The sequence below is a fragment of the Triticum aestivum genome, chromosome 4A (assembly GCF_018294505.1).
Source record: "Triticum aestivum cultivar Chinese Spring chromosome 4A, IWGSC CS RefSeq v2.1, whole genome shotgun sequence".
Lineage (NCBI taxonomy): Eukaryota > Viridiplantae > Streptophyta > Magnoliopsida > Poales > Poaceae > Triticum > Triticum aestivum.
In genome coordinates this window covers 97,597,506-97,624,711 of record NC_057803.1, presented here as the reverse complement: position 1 = coordinate 97,624,711, position 27,206 = coordinate 97,597,506, and positions in this window count along the sequence as shown.

Sequence of the window (27,206 nt, the reverse complement as noted above, 5' to 3'; positions counted from 1 at the left end):
ACTATCTCGGACTGCTCCCTGCATCGCACGTAAGAAAAACCAGAAATCCCAACTCCAAAAACTAGGATCCCCTTTTAGACACTTCACCCACCATGTACATATGGCATCTTTACAAGGAAGGCATTCGGGACACCCTGCCGAACCCGCAGCAACTCGCCAACAAGAGGCACCGAGGCCGGGTAGGCCAAAAAGGAAGGCGGTCAGGACGGAGACGTCGGCGCAAAGGTATAACAAAAACCCCGCTCCGTGGTTGTTGTCTTTCTCGAAATGTAATGACGCCCGTGTTTCTTTAACATGAAAAACGCTCGCTGGAATATGTCCGGCGATGTTGCTAATCACGCTTCCTCCAGTCGGGCGCCAGGACCGGACATAGAGGCGGAAGCCGATATGGGGTGGGCGCTGGATAATCCCCCTACAGAGGATGCGGATAGATTATCCGCTACAAACTTAGAAGTGGAAAGCGCCATGAATCATAGGCGCCGCCGGGCCGTACTCTGTGACGCTTGTTTCTCACTAGAGGCATTTGATGCCTTCAATTCTAGAGAGGCGTACCTCCGTGCTGCTCAAGATGGTCTAGCCAGAGCCACGGATCAGTATGTAAAGGATGTATGGGTAAGTAAATCTGACGATTTATATGTATCCGTAGCCCCTGAGACTTGAAACAGTTAGCAGAACTGATTTAAGGATCATCTTTATTGTGCAGGTTCTTACAGAGAAGAATACTAGGCTGTCACAGGAGCTGGAGGAATGCAAGACCCAACTGCGGGCCACTGTTGCCGCATTGCAGGAACCGAAAAAGTCTCCCGCTGGTAACATTTACTTTAAAGAATGATGGTTACCATATAGTGTGCGGCGTGGCTGCGGATCTAACAATAGATGTTGCAGATGAATCCGGAGAAAATCCGGAGGACCAGCATGTCGTGCGACAGCTAGAGGCTGGCAAGCGCGTGTTGACTGAGGTTAGGAGGGAGAAAAACAATCTCCAAGACGCCAATATCAAGCTGAGCGTGGAACTAAAAGACGTTCGAGCCCAGCTTGCAGACTCCAAGAAGGAGAATAAGAGGCTCCGGCGCGGTATTTTCAGTAAGTGCTTGAACGAATCCTTTTGAAGGGGTTCGACGAAGAAGCCGACTAACAAGGTTATGTCTGTAGGTATGCTGATGGGTCATCCCGCGGGGGAAATGCCCGGTTCTGCGGGTGATCTTCTATCCGAGCTCTCACATCTGCACGAACAAGTTCGGCAGGTGATGCAAGGTGTTGCCCAGGCCTTGTGGCCATCCGCCTCCCTGCCAGAAGGCGTTGTAGAGCTTACGGAGAAGCTCAAGGGAGCACGGCAGCACTTCCGATTATGGAAGATATCGGCCTGCCGACAAGGTGCCAGAGAAGCCTGGGCCATGGTGAAGACGCGGTATACCAAGGCTGACCCAAATCACATGGCCGAGGTCAGACCTGTGGGGCCCGACGGAAAAGAGATCCCCGTTAGCTTAGTTTATGGGCAAGTAGGATTAGCCGTAAAGTATTCCCAACGGGATTGTAGGCTAGACCGCCTGTTGGATGGTATAGAAGAGGAATTTAGTCAGTCTGCATGACTATGTAATTAAAGTGACATGTATAATGCCTTCTAGCCGGGTTGTAGATCATTTGTCATGGCGGACCTTTTCACTTCAACCTCAGGACCCGATAGTCCGGAGTGTATCCGAATACCCGCTCAGTTATATAAGAACCGGGGTATGCGTGGAGACCAGGCGTAGTTAGTGCTCGAACAGACAAGTGCCCAACTAGTTATGTTATATTACATGGGTAGTAAGAAACATCTTCCAGGGAGAATAGTTCCGTTAAGGGTTCCTTTCCCTAGGTAAGCATGCCCTAAAGTGCATGTCCAGACTGCGATAGGAAACGCAGGAAAACATCTAGGGGCAGATATGGAAGATAAATAAAAATCATCTTTTGTTCACCGACCGAATATATATTCCCTTCAGAACGCTAGCTTTCGGCTTCACCCAGTCTGAGGTACATATCCGGTTAACCTGGCAGTAACAATCACAGAGGTGCTCCCCTTATGCCCTAGCCGAATTAACGGGAACATAGGGCATAAATACAAGAGCCAGGCAACCCAGCTTGGCCAAATCTTAAGTCATATCGATGCATATAATGGCGAAAAAAGGTACGTGTGGAAGCATAACACATGTGCGGGGCACGAGGCTCAGATAGATAAATAGGCTTCTGTGAAAGAAGCCCCCAGGTATGATGAGCGCGGCTAGCGCATCTATAATGTGCAAGCAAGGCACAAGTTGGCCTTTGAAGGCCTAAAAAGGGAATAAAAGAAAGAGAGAAAGAAAAACAAGGCAGATAATGTATATGCAAAAAATGGACAGAGGAAGGAGACGAACATAGAGTCTGGCGCTAGGGGTAGAATCTTTGGAGCCTGGCCGCGTTCCATGGGTTTTGCTCGAGTCGATTAGTCGATGCATCCCGCAGTCGGTACACTCCACCGGTTAGCACTTGGTCAATAATGAAGGGACCTTCCCATTTGGGCTCGAGCTTGTTCTTTTTCTTATCCGGCAGGCGTAGAACTAGTTCTCCAATGTTATAAGTTTTGGCCCGTACTTCTGTGCTTTGGTATCTGCGAGCCTGTTGCTGATAAAATGCGGAACGGGCTCCTCCTCCAGGGTGTCCAGACTGTCCTGCCGATCGAGCTCGGCTTCTCTTTCTTCATACATGCGCACTCGAGGTGAGTCATGAATTATGTCACAGGGCAAGATTGCCTCTGCATCGTACACCATAAAGAAGGGTGTATATCCGGTACTACGATTAGGCATGGTCCGCAGCCCCCAGAGTACATAGTCGAGCTCCTCTACCCAGTGCGTGTTAGACTCCGTTAAGGAACACACTAATCTGGGTTTAATGCCGCTCATTATAAGACCATTTGCCCGCTCAACTTGGCCGTTGGTTTGTGGGTGATAGACTAAAGCATAATCGAGCTTGATGCCCATTTTGCTGCACCAGAGTTTTACCTCATCGGCAGTGAAGTTCGTGCCGTTGTCAGTCATGATGTTGTGGAGGACGCCATAACGGTTACGACCCTGGATCGAGACAGTGTGGCGCGCTTGGCTGTGGCTCGAATCCATCGAAGATCAAGTCTCCGTGGATGTCAGCCGTGTAGTTTAGGCTTCCAAACCTGACCTGATGGCCAGGGGCATAGCTTTCGATCTGCTCAAGGTGGCCAAGCGAATTGGCCCGCAGAGCGAAGATCTGTCCAGGGAGCAAAGTCTCACCCTGGACCGCATCGTTGTTGATGATCAAAGGAGCCATCGGGCCTAAAGGCGACGACACAGAGGAACTCTCAATGAAAGCACCAATGTCGGTGTCAAAACCGGCGGATCTCGGGTAGGGGGTCCCGAACTGTGCGTCAAGGCCGGATGGTAACAGGAGACAAGGGACACGATGTTTTTTACCCAGGTTCAGGCCCTCTCGATGGAGGTAATACCCTACTCCTGCTGGATTAATATTGATGATATAGGTAGTACAAGAGTAGATCTACCACGAGATCAAGGAGGCTAAACCCTAGAAGCTAGCCTATGGTATGATTGTTGTGTATGGAGTTGATTGCCTATGGACTACAACCCTCCGGTTTATATAGACACCGGATAGGGTTAGGGTTACATAAAGTCGGTTACAATGGTAGGAGATCTTGACTATCCGCATCGCCAAGCTTGCCTTCCACGCTAAGGAAAATCCCATCCGGACACGGGACGAAGTCTTCAATCTTGTATCTTCATAGTCCAGGAGTCCGGCTGATGGTATAGTCCGGCTACCCGAACACCCCCTAATCCAGGACTCCCTCAGTAGCCCCTAAACCAGGCTTCAATGACGACGAGTCCGGCGCGCAAATTGTCTTCGGCATTGCAAGGCGGGTTCCTCCTCCAAGTCCTTCGTAGAAGATTGTAAACACCAAGAGTAGTGTCCGGCTCTGCAAAATAAGCTTCCACATATTGCCATAGAGAGAATAATATTAACACAAATCAAATATGCTGGCGTATTCTGCAGTGTGTCATCACACTACAGCCAAGTCCTTCACTCGAATCATTTTTACTTTTCCACCTCAGCATGTTTTGCGCGGCAGTTTCCTTGGCACATCTTGTCAAAGCAGAGATCGTGTACCCCCTTTACGGGATTCTCATCAATACGGATGTGGGTAATCCAACCGCGCCACTTATCACGGCGCTTGGGAGGCAAGCGAGTTTTACTAGGCAGGTGGGGACGCACAACCGCATCCGCCCATATAAGGGGATAAGGATCCACCTTTTTACCTACGCCTTCTTCCTCCTTTTCCTATCCATCTCCTGCGCACTCGAGCTCCAGCGCCCAAGCCCGCACTTCCCACCTCAACGTTCTCCAGCAATGTCCGGAGCGGGAGGCAAGTGGATGGTCTCCTCCGTCACGGAGGGCCATGTCAAAAAGCTAAGGAAGGCCGGATACTTGTCCAAAGACATCGCGCACTGGCTTCCCGAGGAGGGGCAGCTTCTCCCCACCCCAAGGCCCCATGAGAGGGTGGTATTCCTTCCCCACTTCCTCCGCGGACTGGGTTTTCCACTCCACCCATTTGTCCGGGGGCTCATGTTTTACTATGGCCTGGATTTTCACGATCTGGCCCCGAACTTCGTCCTCAACATCTCGGCGTTTATCATCGTGTGCGAGGCTTTCCTCCGCATCCGCCCCCATTTCGGCCTCTGGCTCAAGACCTTCAACATCAAGCCCAAGGTGGTGCGCGGCAGCCAGGCGGAGTGCGGAGGCGCCATGGCGGGCAAGATGGCCAACGTCCTATGGCTCGAGGGCTCCTTCGTGGAGACCCTGAAGGGGTGGCAATCGTGGTGGTTTTACATCACTGAGCCACGCGATCCGAAATGGATCGTAGCCCCCGAGTTCCGATCCGGACCCCCCACGCGGCTTATGTCCTGGAAAGAGACGGGCCTGTCGTGGGGCGACAAAAAAGAGATGACCGGACTACAGACATGTGTCCAGTCCCTGGTGAGCAAGCCGATCAAGCTCGTCAATGTAGTCCAGGTTATGCTCGTCCACCGGATCCTCCCGTGTCAACAACAGGACTTTAATCTGTGGGAGTTCGACCCAGCGCAGCACCAAACCCTTAACAGGCTCTTCGGCACAACGTATGAAGACGTCTGGAAGGTGCTAACCAAAGGCGCCGAGGCTTCCATATCCGCTTCCGAGGACCGCGGATACAGCTCGCAGCGTCACGCTAGCGAGGTAAGCTATTTTCACCTTTTACAGGATGTTAAGTTTTTTCATAGTTTGACTCTATGCGGGATCTAAACTCCCTCACCTTTGACAGGCTTGGCAGGCGCCGTCCGGATCGATTAACTGTCCGGCTCCCTTGCCCGAAGACCCAACCCCTGCACTCCTAGTGAAGCTGCTGGTTCTGGCGCCTTATGTGGTGCCGGAGAAGAAGGCCAAGAAGAAGAAGGCCACGGGGACTCGAAAGAGTGCCCGTAATGTGGTGGTGTCGGACTCGTCATCCGACAAGTCCGAGACGCTCTCCTCCCGTGAGAACGAGGAGGAGGAAGAAGAAAACTCTCCCCCTCCAGCGGGGGGAGGAAAGAAAAGGAAGGCCTCCCCAACGGGGGAGGCCGAAGGGTCCAGGAAGAGGAAGACCCCTCCACCGAACTACTCCCCTGACGCCGAAGAGGACGAAGAGGAGTGGCCAGATAGGGCCAAGCGTCCGGCGAAATTGTAAGTATTCGGATATCAGAGTAACTCATGACGTTCCTTTGTTGCACAACTTTCCCTAATGTCGAACATAATTATGCAGCCCGCCCCTGGCCGAACTCAACGAATCATCGAGCGGCTCCCTGGATTCATCAGACGTGAACTCAGTTCCGCCCGCTGTCTCCCCCCGCACTGCGGACAACGCTGAAGTGGCGTCGCAACGAGCTCCGGGGCAGGAGGAGGTGGTCCTGGAGGAGCCGCAAGGCAACCTCCCGGACCCCAGGAGTAAAGGGCACAAGACCCCCTAGGGCTCCAAGTCCGGCTTTGTGCCGGACACCGCCCCGGAATCTTCAACAGTTTCGGACCGCGGTAGGCGAACTCCTTCCAAGAGGAGCAAGCCTTCTGAGCCGGCGGCCTCCGTCCAACCGGAGGTGCCGGACAATCTTCTTGGGGTGCTTGACGGCGCCTCCATCGATGAGGGGCACCGTACTATTATGAGTACGGTGATCCAGAAGGTTCAGTCCGCCAAGAGCGGACTGAGTGAAGCTTGCGCTAGCCTCCTAACAGGCTTCGAGGTAAGTAAAAAATATGTAAAAATATAACCGCATAGAAAGTAGCCCCTGATGCTCTGTTTGGCATTCGGAAAGAAAAGCCGAATAGAGGATCTATTAAATTTCGCAGGAGTCTAACAACAAAGAATCAATATGCGTATGCAGGCTTCGCTGCTAGCCACCGCCGCACTGACTGCGGAGGTGGGTGCCCTGAAACAGGGCCTCGAGCGGACCGAGCAAGAGCTCGGCCTTGCCAAGCGGCAGCTCGAGGAAAAAGAGGGTAGGAAATACCTTACAGAAAAAGTGCCTATGGAGAGGCGTGATTGCAAAAAATAACAGGATTGCACTGCTTATTATAGGGGCCACGACTAAGGTGGCGACCCTCAAGCAGGCGCTATCCGAGGCCGAAAAGAAAACGGCCGCGGAGCGCACCGAGCGAGAGAAACTTGGGGCTCAGGTCGGCGAGGTGCAGCAAGAGCTTCAGGCTCTCATGAAAAAACATGAGAGTTTGGAGCTTGAGTCAAAGACCCAAGCGTTCGAGCTCGCGGCGGCCCTTGAGACTGCCAAGTCTGCCAAGGCCGAAGCCCAAAAGGCCCTCCAAGAGTTGGAGGAGATGAAGAAGATAGCAGCGGGTAAGGCATTCTTTATGCAAAGCAGAAATATATAAGTAAACTACTTGTTACTTACTCGAATCCGGAGTTCTCCAGGGGCATTCGTAGATCTTCCCCGCGGCGTATCTGACGCTGCCGCATTCTACCGAGCTGAAGAGGGCAGCTCGACGGAGAAGGTGTTCTGGTCTCAGTATGGTGAGGCCGGACACCCTGTGCCCTTGAGCGACCAGCTGAAACAGCTGGTCGAGCTCCACAAGGCGGCCGAACAGGCCATGAAGGGCTTCATAGTTCGGCTGTGGCCCGGAGAGGCCCTGCCTGGGAGCTACTTCGGGCTGGTGTGGTGGCTGGTGGAGGCCTGTCCAAGGCTCGAGGTCATCAAGCGCTCCGTCTGCATCGAAGGTGCCCGTCGGGCCCTTGCCCGTGCAAAGGTGCACTGGGGTAAGCTGGACGGTGAGAAGCTTGTGAAGGACGGGCCGCCGCCGGGGAAGGAGCATCGCAAGCCCGAGAACTATTACAAGGATGTTCTTGCGGGTGCCCGCCTTGTGGCGGATGAATGTACCAAGGATGTAATTTTTGAATAAACTCGCTCGTTTTTATCCTGTGCGCTGAAAACTTGTTCATAGGCGTTTAAGCAATGCTTGTTGAATTTAAAATATTATTTTCTGTGCGGCCATTTATCAAAAAATTGAGAGATGGCCAGTCGTTGGCTTCTGCCCCCATGCCACTAGTGCTGGGGTGTTCGGGATAAACATGAGCGCTCTTTTTCCCATAGTTGGGTCCTTCGAGGGAGGCGCTCAGCACAACGAACCAGGCAATCAGACTATAATGCTTGAACACTCTCACTTAGCCATAGAACGTTATAATTTTAAATTTCGGTGAAGCCCCTAGTTCGGAAGACCGAGTTCGGGGCGCTATCCATGCCTTGGCCGGACAAATACGGCTCCTCGCTCGAAGCGGCATAAGTCTTTAGGGACTCGAAAAACCCCTCGAACAGCGACCGGTCTCTCGCCTCATCATGATAGTCAGTTTTAGCTTTCTCCACTGAGGTGCTTAACCCAGCTCTACCGGGGCACAATCGCAGTGGTTCTCCTAGTGCTACCTTAGCCGATATAGCGGAACGTAAGGCACCAAAACATAGGAGCCGGGAAAACCCAACTATTGACCCAAATCATGATTCAGAGCCGATGCATATAGTGCTATAAGTTCGGGGTGCCGCACTTGTGAAAGTGTACGGACTTCTCACACCATATTAAAGGGTACGGAAGCCCTGGTGTACTTGCCATACCATAGTGTACGGGTGCAACATGTCATTAATGAACATATATAAAAGTGAGTAATGCAGAAAATAGACAAAAGCTATGCATTGATTATATAAAGGCTGCTGTCAGAGCAGAACGATACAAGTGGTATTATAAGGTAAAGATATTGGACTATTTAACATGTCCTAGCCAGGGGCAGGCCGCGGAATTGTATTCAAAACAGGTATACTGCTCGTAATAGAGACCACCTGGGGGTTCCATAATGCGGCATGGCTTGTCTGCCTCCCTGGATCTTGCATCATTTGTGCGGCAGTCGAATTGCCGAACAGGTCGTCCGAAGTATGGTGTCCTGAAAGTAAGAAAAAAATAAAAAAAGAATCCGGCAGCCCCTAGTACGTTTTAAGCCGTATTTTGGGCGTGCCGTTATTGTGCCCCTTCCCCTGTGCCCATGGTATTTCAAGGGCGTAGTTATATACGCGAGGTACTGGTTTCGCTATGTCGCGAAAGCTGGGGTTGGGGCCGCATTGCTACGCTTGCTCAAAGTGTGACAGGCGGTCCTGCTGTGGGTTACTCCGGGCACGCTTGGCAGTGTCTGGCTTTTTAATGGCCGGACTGGAGAATTGCCTAAGAAGGCTACTTTGTACCTCCACTGCGAGAGCCGCCGTATGCTCCTCCATACGGAGGGAGCGTTCGCTGTTTCCGTTGACCGTAATTACTCCTCGAGGGCCTGGCATCTTGAGCTTGAGATATGCGTAGTGCGGCACCGCATTGAACTTTGCGAATGCGGTTCGTCCGAGCAGGGCGTGATAGCCACTGCGAAACAGGACTATATCGAAGATTAACTCTTCGCTTCGGAAATTGTCCGGGGATTCGAAGACCACGTCAAGTGTTACTGAGCCTATACAGTTGGCTTCTACACCTGGTATAACGCCTTTAAAGGTCGTTCTTGTGGGCTTAATCCTTGAGGGATCTATGCCCATTTTCCGCACTGTATCCTGATAAAGCAGGTTCAGGCTACTGCCGCCGTCCATGAGGACTCTTGTGAGATGAAATCCGTCGATGATTGGGTCGAGAACCAATGCGGCGAAGCCGCCATGACGGATGCTAGTGGGATGGTCCCTTCGATCAAAAGTGATCGGGCAGGAGGACCATGGGTTGAACTTTGGGGCGACTGGCTCTATCGCGTATACGTCCCGTAGCGCACGCTTCCGCTCCCGCTTGGGAATGTGGGTTGCGTATATCATGTTCACCGTCCGCACTTGTGGGGGAAAGCCCTTCTGTCCATTGTTGTTCGGCGGCTTGGGCTCCTCGTCGTCGCTGTGCAGCCCCTTGTCTCTGTTTTCGGCCCTTAACTTGCCTGCCTGCTTGAACACCCAACAATCCCTGTTAGTGTGATTGGCTGGCCTTTCGGGGGTGCCATGTATCTGGCACAAGCGATCGAGTATTCGGTCCAAACTGGACGGGCCCTGAGTATTCTTTTTGAATGGCTTTTTCCGCTGACCGGATTTATAGCCTTTGAATCCGGCATTGACTGCCGTGTCTTCATTGCTGTCGCTGTTAACGGCGTTTTTGCTTATTCCGACGTGTCCTGCCACTTTTGTCCTTGGTATCCGAATTACCAGGGTTCTTTGATAAGTTGTTACTGCGAACTAGCCAGCTGTCTTCTCCCGCGCAAAAGCGGGTCATGAGTGTTGTGAGGGCTGCCATGGATTTCAGCTTTTCCTGTCCCAGGTGCCGGGCAAGCCACTCGTCGCGGATGTTATGCTTGAAGGCTGCTAGGGCCTCTGCGTCCGGACAGTCGACTATCTGGTTTTTCTTTGTTAGGAACCGTGTCCAGAATTGTCTGGCCGATTCCCCTGGCTGCTGAATTATGTGGCTTAAGTCGTCGACATCCGGCGGTTGCACGGAAGTGCCCTGGAAGTTGTCGAGGAATGCGGCTTCCAGGTCCTCCCAAGAACCGATTGAGTCTGCTGGCAAGCTGTTAAGCCAATGCCGGGCCGGTCCTTTAAGTTTGAGCGGGAGGTATTTGATGGCGTGTAGATCATCGCCGCGTGCCATGTGGATGTGAAGGAGATAATCCTCGATCCATATCGTCGGATCTGTTGTGCCATCGTATGATTCGATGTTTACAGGTTTGAAACCATCTGGGATTTTATGATCCATTACTTCATTCGTGAAGCATAGCGGGTGTGCGGCGCCTCTGTACTGGGCTATATCACGACACAGCTCGGAAGAGCTATGTCTGTTGTGTTCGGCCTGGCTGGATTTGTTGTATCCGGAGTGGAGATCATTGTCACATGCCATAGGGCGCCTGCACGATCCATAGATCGATCTTGTTTGTCTTGCCTTATCCTCCAGTATGTCTCGCAGATCGGGCGCATTTTCCCGTGCCTTAGTTGAGCGGCGTCGGGGCATGGCTTGGGTGGAGGGCCGAGAAGCCTCTCTGTCGCGGCCGCGAGGTGGCCGGTCTGCCATGTCATGTGCTGGTGATGTAGGTGCTTCCTCCTCTGATCGGGGTAGCGGCCTGCACTTCGGGTAACTCTTGGAGGGGCGTTCGAGTTCATACTCTTCGGCCACAAGGACTTCAGTCCATCTGTCAGCTAGCAAATCTTGGGTAGCTCTAAGCTGTTGCTGCTTTTTCTTGAGGCTGCTTGCCGTGGCTAAAAGCCTACGTTTAAAACGCTCTTGTTCGGCAGGGTCTGATGGTATGACGAATTCGTCGTCATCGAGGCTGGCCTCGTCTTCGGAGGGAGGCGTATAGTTATCATCCTCGACCTCTCGGTCTGCCGCTCTCTCATGAGGGCTGGCTTTTCCATCTTCCTGTGCCGAATCTTGCTGAGGTGGGTGTTCTTTGGCGTTGTCCGGGGTAGTATTATCTCCCGTGCCGGAATCACCGTTTTTGCTTTGGCGGGATTTAGAGCGGCGCCGCTGACGTCGGCGCTTTGGCTGTTTCTTGGGGGCGTCATCCCCCACTGTTCCATCGCCATCTCCATCTTTTGGAGTATCCACCATATATATGTCATATGACAAGGTGGCCTTCCAGCGCCCTACAGGTGCTGGTTCCTGTTCATCTCCTACATCATCGTCCATACCGTCGATGTCTTCGGAGCTGAAGTCAAGCATGTCGGTTAGGTCATCGACAGTGGCTACAAAGTGGGTGGTGGGTGGGCTTTGAATTTCCTCATCATCCGTATCCCACCCTCGCTGACCGTAGTCCGGCCAGGGCTCTCCTGATAAAGAGAGAGACTTAAGAGAATTCAGGATGTCGCCAAAAGGCGAATGCTGAAAGATGTCTGCGGCGGTGAACTCCATTATCGGCGCCCAATCGGATTCGATTGGCAGGTGCGCGGGGGGCTCGGAGTTCGGAGAGGAATCCGGCTCCTTGGAGTCACGGGCCATGCGGAGTGCGGGGCTGGAGTTCGGCTTGATCGCCTCTAAGATTGCAGCCCCTGAGGCAGCGTCCAACCGTTGATCCTCGATCGGCGCAGTATGCTCCGAATCAATGGTCGAAACCGATGCGTGTGCAGCCTCCAAGGCGCTGTTCGGCAGCAGAGCTATATCATGCCCATCGAGACAGTGCGGCGCGCTTGGCTGTGGCTCGAATCCGTCGAAGATCAAGTCTCCGTGGATGTCAGTCGTGTAGTTTAGGCTTCCAAACCTGACCTGATGGCCAGGGGCGTAGCTTTCGATCTGCTCAAGGTGGCCAAGCGAATTGGCCCGCAAAGCGAAGATCTATCCAGGGAGCAAAGTCTCACCCTGGACCGCATTGTTGTTGATGATCAAAGAAGCCATCGGGCCTAAAGGCGACGACACAGAGGAACTCTCGATGAAAGCACCAATGTCGATGTCAAAACCGGCGGATCTCGGGTAGGGGGTCCCGAACTGTGCGTCAAGGCCGGATGGTAACAGGAGACAAGGGACACGATGTTTTTTACCCAGGTTCGGGCCCTCTCGATGAAGGTAATACCCTACTCCTACTTGATTAATATTGATGATATAGGTAGTACAAGAGTAGATCTACCACGAGATCAAGGAGGCTAAACCCTAGAAGCTAGCCTATGGTATGATTGTTGTGTATGGAGTTGATTGCCTATGGACTACAACCCTCTGGTTTATATAGACACCGGATAGGGTTAGGGTTACATAAAGTCGGTTACAATGGTAGGAGATCTTGAGTATCCGCATCGCCAAGCTTGCCTTCCACGCTAAGGAAAGTCCCATCCGGACACGGGACGAAGTCTTCAATCTTGTATCTTCATAGTCCAGGAGTCCGGCTGAAGGTATAGTCTGGCTACCCGAACACCCCCTAATCCAGGACTCCCTCAGTGGTGGAGCCTCCGATTGTGTCAGAGTGTTTGGTATCGGGTATTTTGGCCGGGTCCGGACTATTGTTACCGGTGTCCCCTTCCCATACGAACAGCCTCTCCAGAAATATGTTGGGGGGGACCACATCGCGTTTTGCACCGATGCGGGCGAGGATATCCGCCGCCTGATTGTTTTCCCGAGCCACATGGTGAAATTCGAGCCCCTCGAACCGAGGTGGCATTTTTAGGACGGCGTTTCGGTAGGCCGCCATTTTCGGATCCTTGGCGTCAAAGTCTCCATTTATTTGGGATATTGTGAGGTTTGAATACCCACGCACCTCCAGGCGTTGAATGCCCATGGAGACTGCCATCCAAAGACCATGAAACAGAGCTTCGTATTCGGCTGCGTAGTTGGAGTCTGTATACAGTATTTGCAGCACGTATTGAATGGTATCTCCGGTTGGGGACGTCAGGACGACGCCAGCCCCTAGACCAGCCAGCATTTTAGAACCGTTGAAGTGCATGATCCAATTGGGGTATGCGCCGCACTCTTTAGGGAGTTCGGCCTCTGTCCATTCGGCAACAAAGTCGGCCAATACTTGCGACTTAATGGCTCGTCAAGGTTCGTATGTTATGTCGAACGGGAGGAGCTCAATGGCCCATTTGACAATTCGGCCCCTAGCGTCGCGATTGTTTATAATATCATTAAGTGGCACTTCTGAGGCTACTGTAATCGAACACTCTTGAAAGTAGTGTCGCAGCTTCCGAGATGCCATGAATACCGCATAGGCTATCTTTTGATAATGTGGGTACTGTGATTTGCATGGAGTGAGGACAGTGGATACATAGTATACTGGCTTTTGAAGAGGGAATTTATGTCCGTCCGCTTCTCGTTCGACGATGAGCACTGCGCTTACAACTTGATGAGTTGCCGCAATGTACAACAGCATTGGTTCACCGATGTTTGGCGCGGCCAGGATTGGGTTGGTTGCCAAAATGGCCTTTATTTCTTCCAATCTGGCTGTGGCAGCGTCAGTCCACTCAAAGTGTACGGTGCGCCGAAGGAGGCGATAAAGGGGTAAAGCCTTTTCTCCTAAGCGGGAGATAAAGCGGCTTAGAGCCGCCATGCATCTAGTTAACTTCTGGATTTGTTTGAGGTCAGTTGGGGTAGCCAATTGTGACAAAGCTCGGATTTTTGCCGGATTAGCTTCAATACCTCTACTGGAGACAATGAAACCCAGGAGTTTTCCAGCTGGTACGCCGAAAACGCATTTTTCCGGATTGAGCTTGATGTCGTATGTTCGGAGGTTGTCGAATGTGAGCCTCAAGTCGTCTATCAAAGAGTCGATGTGTTTGGTTTTGACGACCACATCGTCTACGTATGCCTCTACTGTTTTGCCGATTTTCTTCTCCAAACATGTCTGAATCATGCGCTGATATGTTGCACCAGCGTTTTTGAGCCCAAAAGGCATTGTGTTGAAACGGAAGGGACCGTATGGTGCGATGAATGCCGTTGCGGCTTGCTCGGACTCCGCCATCTTAATTTGGTGGTAACTGGAGTATGCATCGAGGAAACATAATGACTTGTGTCCTGCGGTAGCATCGATAATTTGATCGATGCGGGGGAAGGGGAAGGGATCCTTTGGGCAAGCTTTATTGAGGTCCTTGAAATCGACACAAAGACGCCAGGATTTATCCTTCTTTGGTACCATCACTAGGTTTGCTAGCCAGTCCGGGTGTTTTATTTCTCTGATGAATCCGGCCTCCAATAACTTGGCTGGTTCCTCTCCCATGGACTGTCTCTTAGGTTCGGAGAAATGCCGAAGAGCTTGCTTGACCGGCTTGAATCCCTTCAGGATATCGAGGCTATGCTCGGCCAGCCTGTGTGGGATTCCTGGCATGTCTGAGGGATGCCAGGCGAATATGTCCCAATTCTCGCGCAGGAACTGTCGTAGTGCGATGTCCACGGCGGGGTTTAATTGTGCCTCGAGGGAGGCTGTTTTTGTAGGGTCTGTTGGGTGGACTTGGAATTTGACTATTTCATCCGCTGGTTTAAAAGAGGTGGACTTGGATCTCTTATCGAGTATCACGTCGTCCCTGTCCACTGTGGAGCGTAGCGTGGTTAATTCCTCGGCCGACAGGGCTTCGGATAATGCCTCGAGGGCCAGTGCGGCTGTTTTGTTTTCGGTGCGGAGTGCTGTGTCCGGATGACTGGCGAGGGTGATGATTCCGTTGGGCCCGGGCATTTTGAGCTTCATGTACCCATAATGGGGTACGGCTTGGAAGATCGTGAACGCCTCACGTCCTAAAAGGGCGTGGTATCCACTACTGAACGGGGCCACTTGAAATGTAATTTCTTCGAACCTATAGTTCTCTGGTGTACCGAATACCACATCTAGTGTGATTTTCCCAGCACATCGTGCCTCCCGACTGGGTATGATTCCCCTGAAGGTTGCGCTACTTTGCTCAATGCGGTTCCAGTCTATTTCCATTTTTTGAAGGGTTTCCTCATAGATGAGGTTTAATCCGCTGCCGCCGTCCATGAGTACTTTGGTGAGTCGAAAGCCGTCCACAATTGGACTGAGGACCAGTGCGGCTTGTGCTCGGGCTGTTCGGAATTTAGGTTCGTCACTGGCATTGAAGGTAATAGTCGTGTCACTCCATGGATTTTTTGCTGCTACGTGGCAGATTTCAGCCATGCTGCGGAGTGTTCGCTTGCGCCTATTATTTGACGCGAAGGTCTTAAAGACTGTTAACACCGTATTGTTATCCACGGGATGGTGCTCTATGGCATTTGGGATAAGAAGATCCACACCACTTTTGGCCACCTGCCAAAGTATCCAACATGCTCTAAGGCTGTGCATTGGTATTGTATCCGCTATACTATGAATTTTGCAGGGTCCGTTAAGCCATCCCTCTGGTACGGTTCCATGCCCTGTAGAGGGTTTTTGTTTCTTTGCAACTAGCTCGGGTGTCTTATGATAGTGCACCCTTTTACTTCGGACTGGGTGTATATTTGGGGCCGGATTATCCCAAAATTTCGTTTCGGTTTTCCAGGCGCTTTCCATCGCACAGTACTTTCGTACTATGGACGCCAAATCAGCGAAGCGTGATATGTCACAGCGGCTTAAGGCGTTAAGGATTCCCTTGTCCGTGCAATTATTGCAGAAAAGTGAGACTGCATCTTCCTCGCGACAGTCCTTAACCTTGTTCATCACAAGGAGGAATCTGGCCCAATAATGATGTATTGTTTCATGGGGCTCTTGCCTGATGTGGGAAAGATCATTTATGTCTGGGTGGGTGGGTGGATTTGAGTCCGAACCCCTACCCTATCTGAGACCCAGGGGCTGAGGAGTTTCTAATCATGGAAGTTCAGGTTCCGGAGTGTTGCCCGATAAGTCTGGCCCGCTACCTGATTCTAGGTTCAGGGCTTGGGTGATGTCCTCCTGTAAGCGGGTATCCGGCTCGGAGAGCTCAGGAATCTGGACATAGTTAGTCCTCAAAATAGAGGAAGAGTTGTCGCATTGTTCCTCCACCACCGCAACGTGATGGGTGACCAATGGAGAGTTAATCTCCCTTTGATCGGGTTTAATCCCAATCCGATCATAGTCCATAGCGACTCCCAAGGCGGCGATGTGATCCAAGAGTTCATTTAGGGAAGAGAGCTCCATTGGATCCATCTGCTCGGTGAATTCCGAGCCGACGTGGAGGTTGTTTTAGATGACCCGAGAAGTCATCGTCGGTGCAGAAGCCGAACAGGCAGTCATGACGAAACTGCCTAGCCGGAGAGTTTGGCCAACAGCCAGAGCTCCCCCGATGATAATGTTGTTTTTAACAACGAGATGAGGCATCCTTCCTTACGGCGACAACACAGAGGAACTCTCAATGAAAGCACCAATGTCGGTGTCAAAACCAGCGGATCTCGGGTAGGGGGTCCCGAACTGTGCGTCTAAGGCAGATGGTAACATGAGGCAGGGGACGTGATGTTTTACCCAGGTTCGGGCCCTCTTGATGGAGGTAAAACCCTACGTCCTGCTTGATTTATTCTTGATGATATGAGTATTACTAGAGTTGATCTACCACGAGATCGGAGAGGCTAAACCCTAGAAGCTAGCCTATGGTATGATTGTATGTTGTCCTATGGACTAAAACCCTCCAGTTTATATAGACACCGGAGGGGGCTAGGGTTACACAAGGTCAGTTACAAAGGAGGAGATATACATATCCGTATTTCCTAGCTTGCCTTCCACGCCAAGTAGAGTCCCATCCGGACACGAGAAGAAGTCTTCAATCTTGTATCTTCATAGTCCAACAGTCCGGCCAAAGGATATAATCCGGCTGTCCGAATACCCCCTAATCCAGGGCTCCCTCACGCTCCAAGCAAAACACATATCATGTGGTGAATAAAAATATAGCCCCAAGTAAAGTTACCGATAGAAGTAGACGAAAGAGGGGATGCCTTCCGGGGCATCCCAAAGCTTCAGATTTTAGGTGTCCTTACATTATCTTGGGGGTGCCATGGGCATCCCCAAGCTTAGTCTCTTGCCACTCCTTGTTCCATAATCCATCAAATCTTTACCCAAAACTTGAAAACTTCACAACACAAAACTCAAAGAAGAAAATCTTGTGAGGTCCGTTAGCGAAAGAAAACAAAAGACCACTTCAAGGTACTGTAATGAACTCATTCTTTATTTATATTGGTGTTAAACCTACTGTATTCCAACTTCTTTATGGTTTATAAACTATTTTACTAGCCATAGATTCATCAAAATAAGCAAACAACACATGAAAAACAGAATCTGTCAAAAACAGAACAGTCTGAAGTAATATGTAGATAGCACAAGATCTGGAACCACAAAAATTCTAAAATAAATTTCTGGGCGTGAGCAATTTCTCTATTAATCATATGCAAAAATAATTAACTAAATAGCACTTTCCAAATAAAAATGGCAGCAGTTCTCATGAGCGCTAAAGTTTCTGTTTTTTTACAGCAAGATATCAAGACTTTCCCCAAGTCTTCCCAACGGTTCTACTTGGCACAAACACTAATTAAACACAAAAAACACAACCAAAACAGAGGCTAGATAAATTATTTATTACTAAACAGTAGCAAAAAGCAAGGAATAAAAATAAAATTGGGTTGCCTCCCAACAAGCGCTATCGTTTAACGCCCCTAGCTAGGCATAAAAAGCAAGGATAGATCTAGGTATTGCCATCTTTGGTAGGCAATCCATAAGTGGCTCTCATAATAGATTCATAAGGTAATTTAATTTTATTTCTAGGAAAGTGTTCCATGCCTTTCCTTAACGGAAATTGGAATCTAATATTTCCTTCCTTCATATCAATAATTGCACCAATTGTTCTAAGGAAAGGTCTACCAAGAATAATAGGACATGAAGGATTGCAATCTATGTCAAAAACAATACAATCTACAGGCACATAATTCCTATTTGCAACAATAAGAACATCATTGATTCTTCCCATTGGTTTCTTAATAGTGGAATCCACAAGGTGCAAGTTTAAAGAGCAATCATCAAAATCACGGAAACCTAACAAATCACACAAAGTCTTTGGAATCGTGGAAACACTAGCACCCAAATCACATAAAGCATAGAACTCATGATCTTTAATCTTAATTTTAATAGTTGGTTCCCACTCATCATAAAGTTTTCTAGGGATAGAAACTTCCAATTCAAATTTTTCTTCATAAGATCGCATCAAGGCATCAACGATATGTTTAGTAAACGCTTTATTTTGACTATAAGCATGAGGAGAATTTAGCACGGATTGCAACAAGGAAATACAATTAATCAAAGAGAAATTTTCATAATTAAATTCCTTGAAATCCAAAATAGTGGGTTTAGCAACATCTAGGGTTTTAATTTGTTCGATCCCACTTTCATCAAATTTAGCATCAAGATCTAAAAACTTCGATTTTTTGGAACGCCTTCTAGGTAAAGGTGGATCATATTAAGTCCCATCATTATCTAGATTCATATTGCAAAACAAAGATTTAATAGGGGACACATCAATAACTTTTAGATCTTCATCTTTATTTTCATAGGAACTAGAAGAACACGCTCTTATAAAGGCATCTTTCTTAGCATGCATCCTAGCGGTTCTTTCTTTGCACTCATCAATGGAAATTCTCATGGCTTTGAGAGACTCATTGATATCATGCTTAGGTGGAATAGATCCAAGTTTCAAAGTATCAACATCAAGAGAAATTCTATCAACGTTCCTAGCCAAATCATCAATCTTAAGCAATTTTTCTTCAATCAAAGCATTGAAATTCTTTTGCAAAGTAATAAATTCTTTAATATTAGACTCAAAATCAGAGGGCATCTTAGTATAATTTCCATAAGAATTTTTGTAGGAATTACCATAATTATTACAGGGATTACTAGGATAAGGCCTAGGATTAAAATTTCCTCTATACGCGTTGTTACCAAAATTATTCCTACCAACAAAATTCACATCCATAGATTCATTATTATTCTCAATCAAGGTAGACTAGGGCATATCATTAGGATCAGAAGAAACACACTTACTAGCAAATAATTTCATAAGTTCATCCATCTTTCCACTCAAAACATTAATTTCTTCAATCGCATGCACCTTTTTATTAGTAGATCTTTCAGTATGCCATTGAGAATAGTTAACCATAATATTATCTAGGAGTTTAGTAGCTTCTCCTAAAGTGATTTCCATAAAAGTGCCTCCCGCGGCCGAATCTAAAAGATTCCTAGAAGCAAAATTCAATCCGGCATAAATTTTTTGTATAATCATCGACAAATTCAAACCATGAGTAGGGCAATTACGTATCATTAATTTCATCCTCTCCCAAGCTTGTGCAACATGTTCATGATCAAGTTGCTTAAAATTCATAATATCGTTTCTAAGGGAGATGATCTTAGCGGGAGGAAAATAGTTAGAGATAAAAGCATCTTTGCACTTGTTCCAAGAATCAATACTATTTTTAGGCAAAGACGGAAACCAAGCTGTAGCACGATCTCTAAGCGAAAAAGGAAATAGCTTCTGTTTAACAATATCATTATCCACATCTTTCTTCTTTTTACATATCACACAAATTAACGAAGCTATTTAGATGGGTAGCGGCATCTTCACTAGGAAGGCCGGAAAACGGATCTTTCATGACAAGATTCAGCAAAGCGGCATTAATTTCACAAGATTCAGCATCGGTAAGAGGAGCAATCGGAGTGCTAATAAAATCATTGTTGTTGGTATTGGTAAAGTCACACAATTTAGTGTTATCTTGAGCCATCATGATAAGCAAGCAATCCAACACACAAGCAAACAAAAAGCAAGCGGGCAAAAAGAGGCAAATAGAGAAAGAGAGGGAGGATAGAGAGAGAGGGCGAATAAAACGGCAAGGGTGAAGTGGGGGAGAGGAAAACGAGAGGCAAATGGAAAATAATGTAATGCGGGAGATAAGGGTTGTGACGGGTACTTGGTGTGTTGACTTTTGCGTAGACTCCCCGTCAACAGCGCCAGAAATGGCTCATTGTCGGGAGTCAAATCTTGACTTGCACGAACCTCCCCAGCAACGACGCCAGAAATTCTTCTTGCTACCTCTTGAGCACTGCGTTGGATTTCCCCGAAGAGGAAAGGATGATGCAGCAAAGTAGCATAAGTATTTCCCTCAGTTTTTGAGAACCAAGGTATCAATCCAGTAGGAGGTTGCACGCGCGTCCCTAGTACCTGCACAAAACAAGTAACTCCTCGCAACCAACGCGATAAGGGGTTGTCAATCCCTTGACGGTCACTTACGAGAGTGAGATCTGATAGATATGATGAGATAATATTTTTGGTATTTTTGTGGTAAAGATGCAAAGTAAAATAAAGGCAAAGTAAAAAAGCAAAGGAAATAACTAAGTATTGGAATATTAATATGATGAAGATAGACCCGGGGGACATAGGTTTCACTAGTGGCTTCTCTCAAGAGCATAAGTATTTTACGGTGGGTGAACGAATTACTGTTGAGCAATTGACAGAATTGAGCATAGTTATGAGAATATCTAGGTATGATCATGTATATAGGCATCACGTCTGAGACAAGCAGACCGACTCCTGCCTGCATCTACTACTACTATTACTCAACTCATCAAGCGCTATCCAACATGCATCTAGAGTATTAAGTTCATGAAAACAGAGTAACGCCTTAAGCAAGATGACATGATGTAGAGGGATACATTCATGCAATATGATAAAAAGTCCATCTTGTTATCCTCGATGGCAACAATACAATACGTGCCTTGCTTCCCCTACTGTCACTGGGAAAGGACACCGCAAGATTGAACCCAAAGCTAAGCACTTCTCCCATTGCAAGAAAGATCAATCTAGTAGGCCAAACCAAACTGATAATTCGAAGAGACTTGCAAAGATAACCAATCATACATAAAAGAATTCAGAGAAGATTCAAATATTGTTCATATATAATCTTGATCATAAACCCACAATTCATCGGTCTCAACAAACACACCGCAAAAAGAAGATTACATTGAATAGATCTCCACAAGAGAGGGGGAGAACATTGTATTGAGATCCAAAAAGAGAGAAGAAGCCATCTAGCTAATAACTATGGACCCGAAGGTCTGAGGTAAACTACTCACACTTCATCCGAGAGGCTATGGTGTTGATGTAGAAGCCCTCCGTGATGGATGCCCCCTCCGGTGGAGCTCCGGAACAGGCCCCAAGATGGGATCTCATGGATACAGAAAGTTACGGCGGTGGAATTAGGGTTTTGGCTCCGTCTCTGATCGTTTGGGGTACGTAGGTATATATAGGAGGAAGGAGTACGTCGGTGGAGCAACAGGGGGCCCACGAGGGTGGAGGGCGCGCATGGGGGGTAGGCGTGCCCCCCTACCTTGTGGCCTCCTTCTTTGTTTCTTGACGTAGGGTCCAAGTCTCCTGGATCATGTTCAGTGAGAAAATCACGTTCCCGAAGGTTTCATTCCGTTTGGACTTCGTTTGATATTCCTTTTCTTTGAAACCCTAAAATAGGCAAAAAAACAGCAATTCTGGGCTGGGCCTCCGGTTAACAAGTTAGTCCCAAAAATAATATAAAAGTGGAAAATAAAGCCCAATAATGTCCAAAACAGTAGATAATATAGCATGGAGCAGTTCACTCGGATGAACTGTTTGTGTTGAGAAAAGAGAACAGAAATGGTTCAATATAACAAGATGTGTGTGATACACGATAAACAGGTATGTAATCAGAAATGTGTGTGAAGACTGATAATAACACAGACGATTGCTGCTAATAAGACGTGTGTGTTGTGCGATGGGATTATATAGACACACACACACTTATAAGGACATGGTTGCGTAACCAAATTAAACATCCACTTACATAGGTGGCTACTACAACCATGACATTTGCACACACCAAAGTAAACTATTACATGCATAATTACATAGGTGGCTACTACACACATGACATTTCCACACACCAATAAAGTAAACTATATATTACATGCATGATTAACTAGCATAAATGATCATCTGATCATCATCTACTTCTTGTGACGCTTGCTCTGCTTGTGGCTCAATCCGGGCTCATCGATTTGGGTAACGAGACACTTCCTCATGTCGACGATCCGCCTGTGCATCTCGTAGCATGTGTACACGCTCTTGGCCGCGAACCTGAGGTGAGGTTCATCCAGTTGCCACATCCAGGCCCTGTGCCAGGATACAGGACTTGTTCTCTGGGCATCCTGCTTCATCTTTTCGTAGTAGGGGTCGATGATGGCCGAGGCAAGTTCAACCAGGGAGTCCTCCTTCGTGCTGCCCCAGAACCTATAGTGGTCACGGATTTTGACAAGGTTCTTGCAGGCCAAGCCCGTAACACGGAGCGCTTTTACATCGTCGGTGGTTTCCATCGTGGCAAACTTGTAGTCGGTGCTATTGACAAAACTGTTTAAACGTACGCAAGGCTCTGTGGCCATGCAATAGTGCTACATGAGGACATGATGGCGCACGCACAACTGGGCGAAGGCAACCTTCTGATCTATGCCAGGACGACCGGCGGTGTACTTGAGGTCGATGCCGACCACCTTGTACTTGTCTCGAGCAAGCAACCGCTCTACGTTCTTGATGTGGTTGTCCACCATGGCTGGGTCGATGGTGTACACCACCAAGAGATCCGTCTCCCTCACGTGGGTCCCCACTCTATGCTCGCCGCACTCCATTGGAGCGCCGCTAGACATCCCCTCTCTATGTGTCATCGTGGGTGGGCTTGTTGTGTTGTGGGGCACGATCAAAAGAGTGAAGAGACTAAGGTTATAATGGCCGTAAGAATTAAAGGGGAAGCCGGATGGCCAGGAATATCGACAGGCCCTGATGGCAGTTCCAATTTGCAGCGTGTAACTCCATCGTGTCACACGTAACTGCATCGCGTGGCAACATGCATGGCGCAACCTTATGCATATGGGGCCCCCGACATGATCGTGTGCATGCCCAACCGCTGGCAGAGCACGAGCGCCGAGGAACGCGAGCAGAGCGCTCCACGGTCGCCTCAACGGCGAGCAACCCTATATATATATATATATATATATATATATATATGCATATAGCAGTTGAACACGCAAGGAAAAGTTGTCCACAAGCCGAGCGCGTCGACGGACGCGAGCAGAGCGCGCTGTGCCGCCTAACGGCGAGCACGGCACGCTGCGGCGCCTAACGGTGAGCAGAGCTTGCCGTGGGACCCGAGTAGAGGCCGACACAGTGATACGCGGCAAATATGATGAACTGTGCGAGCGATGAGGGAGACATCAAGCACGGATCAAATTAGAGTTGCGGGTGCGATACGTGGCATACAGTTGATCCATCTGAGCTGTTTGTGATGGAATAAGCCGTGTGTGTTGCGGGCAAACGCTTGCTGGTATATAAGCTTAAATTTAACAAAAAAGTGTTAATGCATGTTACAAAAATTGTATAACTGGAAACTATGTTCAAATATGAATCTAACGATATAATCTTTGGCGACATGCATTTGTATTTTATTAGTTAAATCCTACTTATAAACTAGGACGGGGGTATAGTAGGTAATTAGATCACAAACATTTTTTGTATTAACCATATGTGTGCGCGTCCTTTCGTCCTCCTCTTGCATGTCTTGTCACCCCGCTGCCACAGACGGCTTACAACGCAAACTTGTGCACCGCACGGGGGCGTTCTTTTGGCCAAACTGTGGCTCGAAGTGGTGCCAATGAATCATCGGTGAGCCCGTTCCCGCGCAACCTCCCAGGTTCCCGCGCAAGCTTCCCGCCCGACTCGATGAAATCCCCCAAAACCCCAATGCTTTACCGGCATGCTATATAAACCCTCACGGCCGGCGAGTCCTGCGTCACAATTTCTCCTTCCTCCCTGTAGCTTATCTTGTCTGCTTCTCCCACAATCGCCAATGGCACCGGTCTACCATCGTTGCTCAGCCATTCCACCATCATCAGAGGACAACTCCATCTGGGAGGCTACACCATGGCAGCGGTTTAGTCCCTGGTGTAGTGTAATGCACGTGGCGTCCCTGTTGGGTGTGCACGGAACACCCACCACACGCTCCGCTGCCGCTGCCCATCCGCTATTGTTGCCCGTCGTTGCCGCCACACCATCGTCGAAAGCCAGGGCCATCGCCCGCTCTGCCGCCGCGGCCCGAAGGCGGGAGGTGACTGTCATGGACGCCACCCCACTGTCAGCCATCACCCGCTCTGCCACAGCCGCCCGAAGGCGGGAGGTGGCTGTTGTGGCCGCCACCCCATCATCGGCCGCCGTGGCCGCTAGCCCACCGTTGACCGCCTGCATCATCACCCGCTCCGCCACCGCTGCCCAAAGGAGGGAGGCGGAGGTGGAGGCCCGCACGTGCATCAGCGACCTTGCACGCTACATCGAGTTCCCGCGGGAGGATGAGGAGCGCCTCATCGAGCATGCAAAGAAACATACTGCAGCCGTGGCCGCAGCACACGTCGACGCAAAGGCGGGGAATTAGGAGATCTATGAGTAGTTTGGCCGCTTCGAGAGGGATCATCTAGAGCGGCAGTGGGCGTTCAAGATGGCGAGCGTCACTGACCGTGCAGCAGCGGCATGCACCATATTGCATTTTTCCAGCTCGTCGGTAGGCTCCTCCTCTTCCTCTACCTCTTACTGAGCACGCTCGGCAGAGGAGAGGCTGTCGGAAGTAGCTCAAAGCCCCTCCATAGTAGTAGTAGTATTTAGGGGCTATTTTGTTCAGTTCATCTGAGATGTGTGGTGGAACTGTACAACGTACTTAAAATTAGCTAGTATATATAGTTGAACTAGATATTTCAGTACGTGGTTGGCAACAATTGGGGAAAAGTTTGGTCGGTACAGCTGTCGAGTTGAACTGTTTGTATAAATTAAGAATGACTGCTTAATCTATGAATGAAATCTATGCTTAATTACTGAATTATAGTTGAAAAAATTAGATAGTGCTAGTGATTTTTAGCTGCATATTTTGACAAATCGCAGAGTTACAAGGATTGACAAATGGCAATGTTACTAGATCAACAAATGTCTATCTTTCCAGTTTGACAAATGGCAACATACCCAATATGACAGATGCAAATTTTACCAAATTTTTTGTACGTGGTTGCACACGGGTCATCCAAAACAACTGTTTGCGTTGAAGGATGCACAAATCCTGCGCTGCGAATTTTCCCTCGACTTAAGGGGGAAGACCATAGCTCTCACTTTGCATATGGGTGTTCTATCTAAAATATTTGCGATCAAGAGTTGCAGAAATCCTGCTCGGTACATTTTCTCTTGTCCTCCTGGGGAAGTTGTCGGTTTGCATACGGGTGTTCTAATAAAACGTTTGCGATGCACAAATCCTGCAAGGCACATTTTTCCCTTGGCTTCATGGGGAAGTTATCGGTTTTGCATATGGGTGTTCTAACCAAAACATTTGTGATGAGTGTTTTATATTAAAAAACCATATTAAACTGCGGCTTGGGCACCATTAATGGAGAGGATGTGAGCAAGGCAGACGTCCATGGAAGTTAAAGGGCTCGCTTCCCGGTGAGCCTGCGTGGTGTATAGCTCGCACGCTTCCTGGTGAGCCTACGCATTGGAGTACAGCTCGCACGCCTCCCGTTTACTCAAGCACTCAAGCACCTATCCGCACATCACCTCCTAGCCATTAAAAGAGTGAGGCGTGGCGTCACATGAATGGTTAACAGAACGCACACAATTTAAATTATATATAATGTTTGAGATGTTACAACGGCAGCTATTTGTTTCAAAATGCCTTTGTTGGCTGTTATTCAAGTGTGCCTTCTCTCAAAATGGACACAAAAAATACCACAGCATGTCAAGTGCCATTCCATTATAGCATGCCAAGTTTCATGAATTTCAGACGAGTTTTGGATTTACTAGAATTTTAATACAAAGAATCTAAACATTTTGCCGGCAATCAATAGTGCCATGGTGTTTGAAATTCATTCCCATTTCTTGCATGGGACCAAAGCATGCACCGAAGGACACAGATTTCATTTTTCAACCAATTTATATGCACTGGAGCATGTGCATGTAGTTCAAATTTGAATTATCCACATAAAATGCCTAGAAAACCCAGTTAATGTATAAAATGTCCAAACGAACCCCAAAAAATTCCAAAATTAAACACAACACTCCTATTGTTATATGTTGACACTAGAAAATTTTAGAAAGCAATAAGAGGCAATGGATATTGTTTCGTCCCCAAAGGTGGCACGTTCCCTACCGAAACCATCACGCTTGTTGTGAGAAGCTTTGTTTTGTGAGAAGCTTATACTCAAACCTGTTGCAAATGGGACAAAAATGTTACCACAGCATGTTGATGCCGCTCCACGATAGCATACCAAGTTTCATGAATTTCAGATGAGCTTTGGATATACTAGAAATTAAAAACCAAGTATCTCAATGTTTGCGGCCGAGTGACGGTGGCAGGGTGCTTGAAATTCATTCCCATTTCTTGCATGGAATCTAAGCATGCTCTAAAGGACACATATATGATTTTTCGACCAATTTATATGCACTGGAGCATGTGCATGTAATTCAAATTTGAATTATGCACCTGAAATGCCTACAAAACTAAGTTAATGTATAAAAATGTCCAAACGAATCTCGAATAATTCCAAAATTAAACACAACACTCCTGTTGTTCTATGTTGACACTAGAAAATTTTTGAAAGCAAGAAGAGGCAACGGATATCATTTCATCCCCAAAGGTGGAGCATGTGCATGTAGTTCAACTTTATAAGAACTGGAGCATGTGCATGTAGTTCAACTTTGAATTATGCACCTGAAATGCCTGGAAAACCAAGTTAATGTATAAAAATGTCCAAACGAATCCAAAAAAATTCCAAAATTAAACACAACACTCCTGTTGTTCTATGTTGACACTAGAAATTTTTTTAAAGCCAAAAAAATAAGAGGCAACGGATATCATTTCGTCCCCGAAGGTGGCACGTTCCCTACCGAAACCATCACGCTTGTTGCGAGAAGCTCTGGTTTGTGAGAAGCTTATACCCAAACCTGCCCCAAATGGGACAAAAAAATTACCATGACATGTTGATGCTGCTCCATGGTACCATGCCAAGTTTCATGAATTTCAGACGAGTTTTGGATTTACTAGAATTCTAAACCAAGTGTCTCAGTGTTTGCAGCCTAGTGACGGTGGAAGGGTGTTTGAAATTCATTCCCATTTCTTGCATGGGACCTAAGCATGCACCAAAGGACACA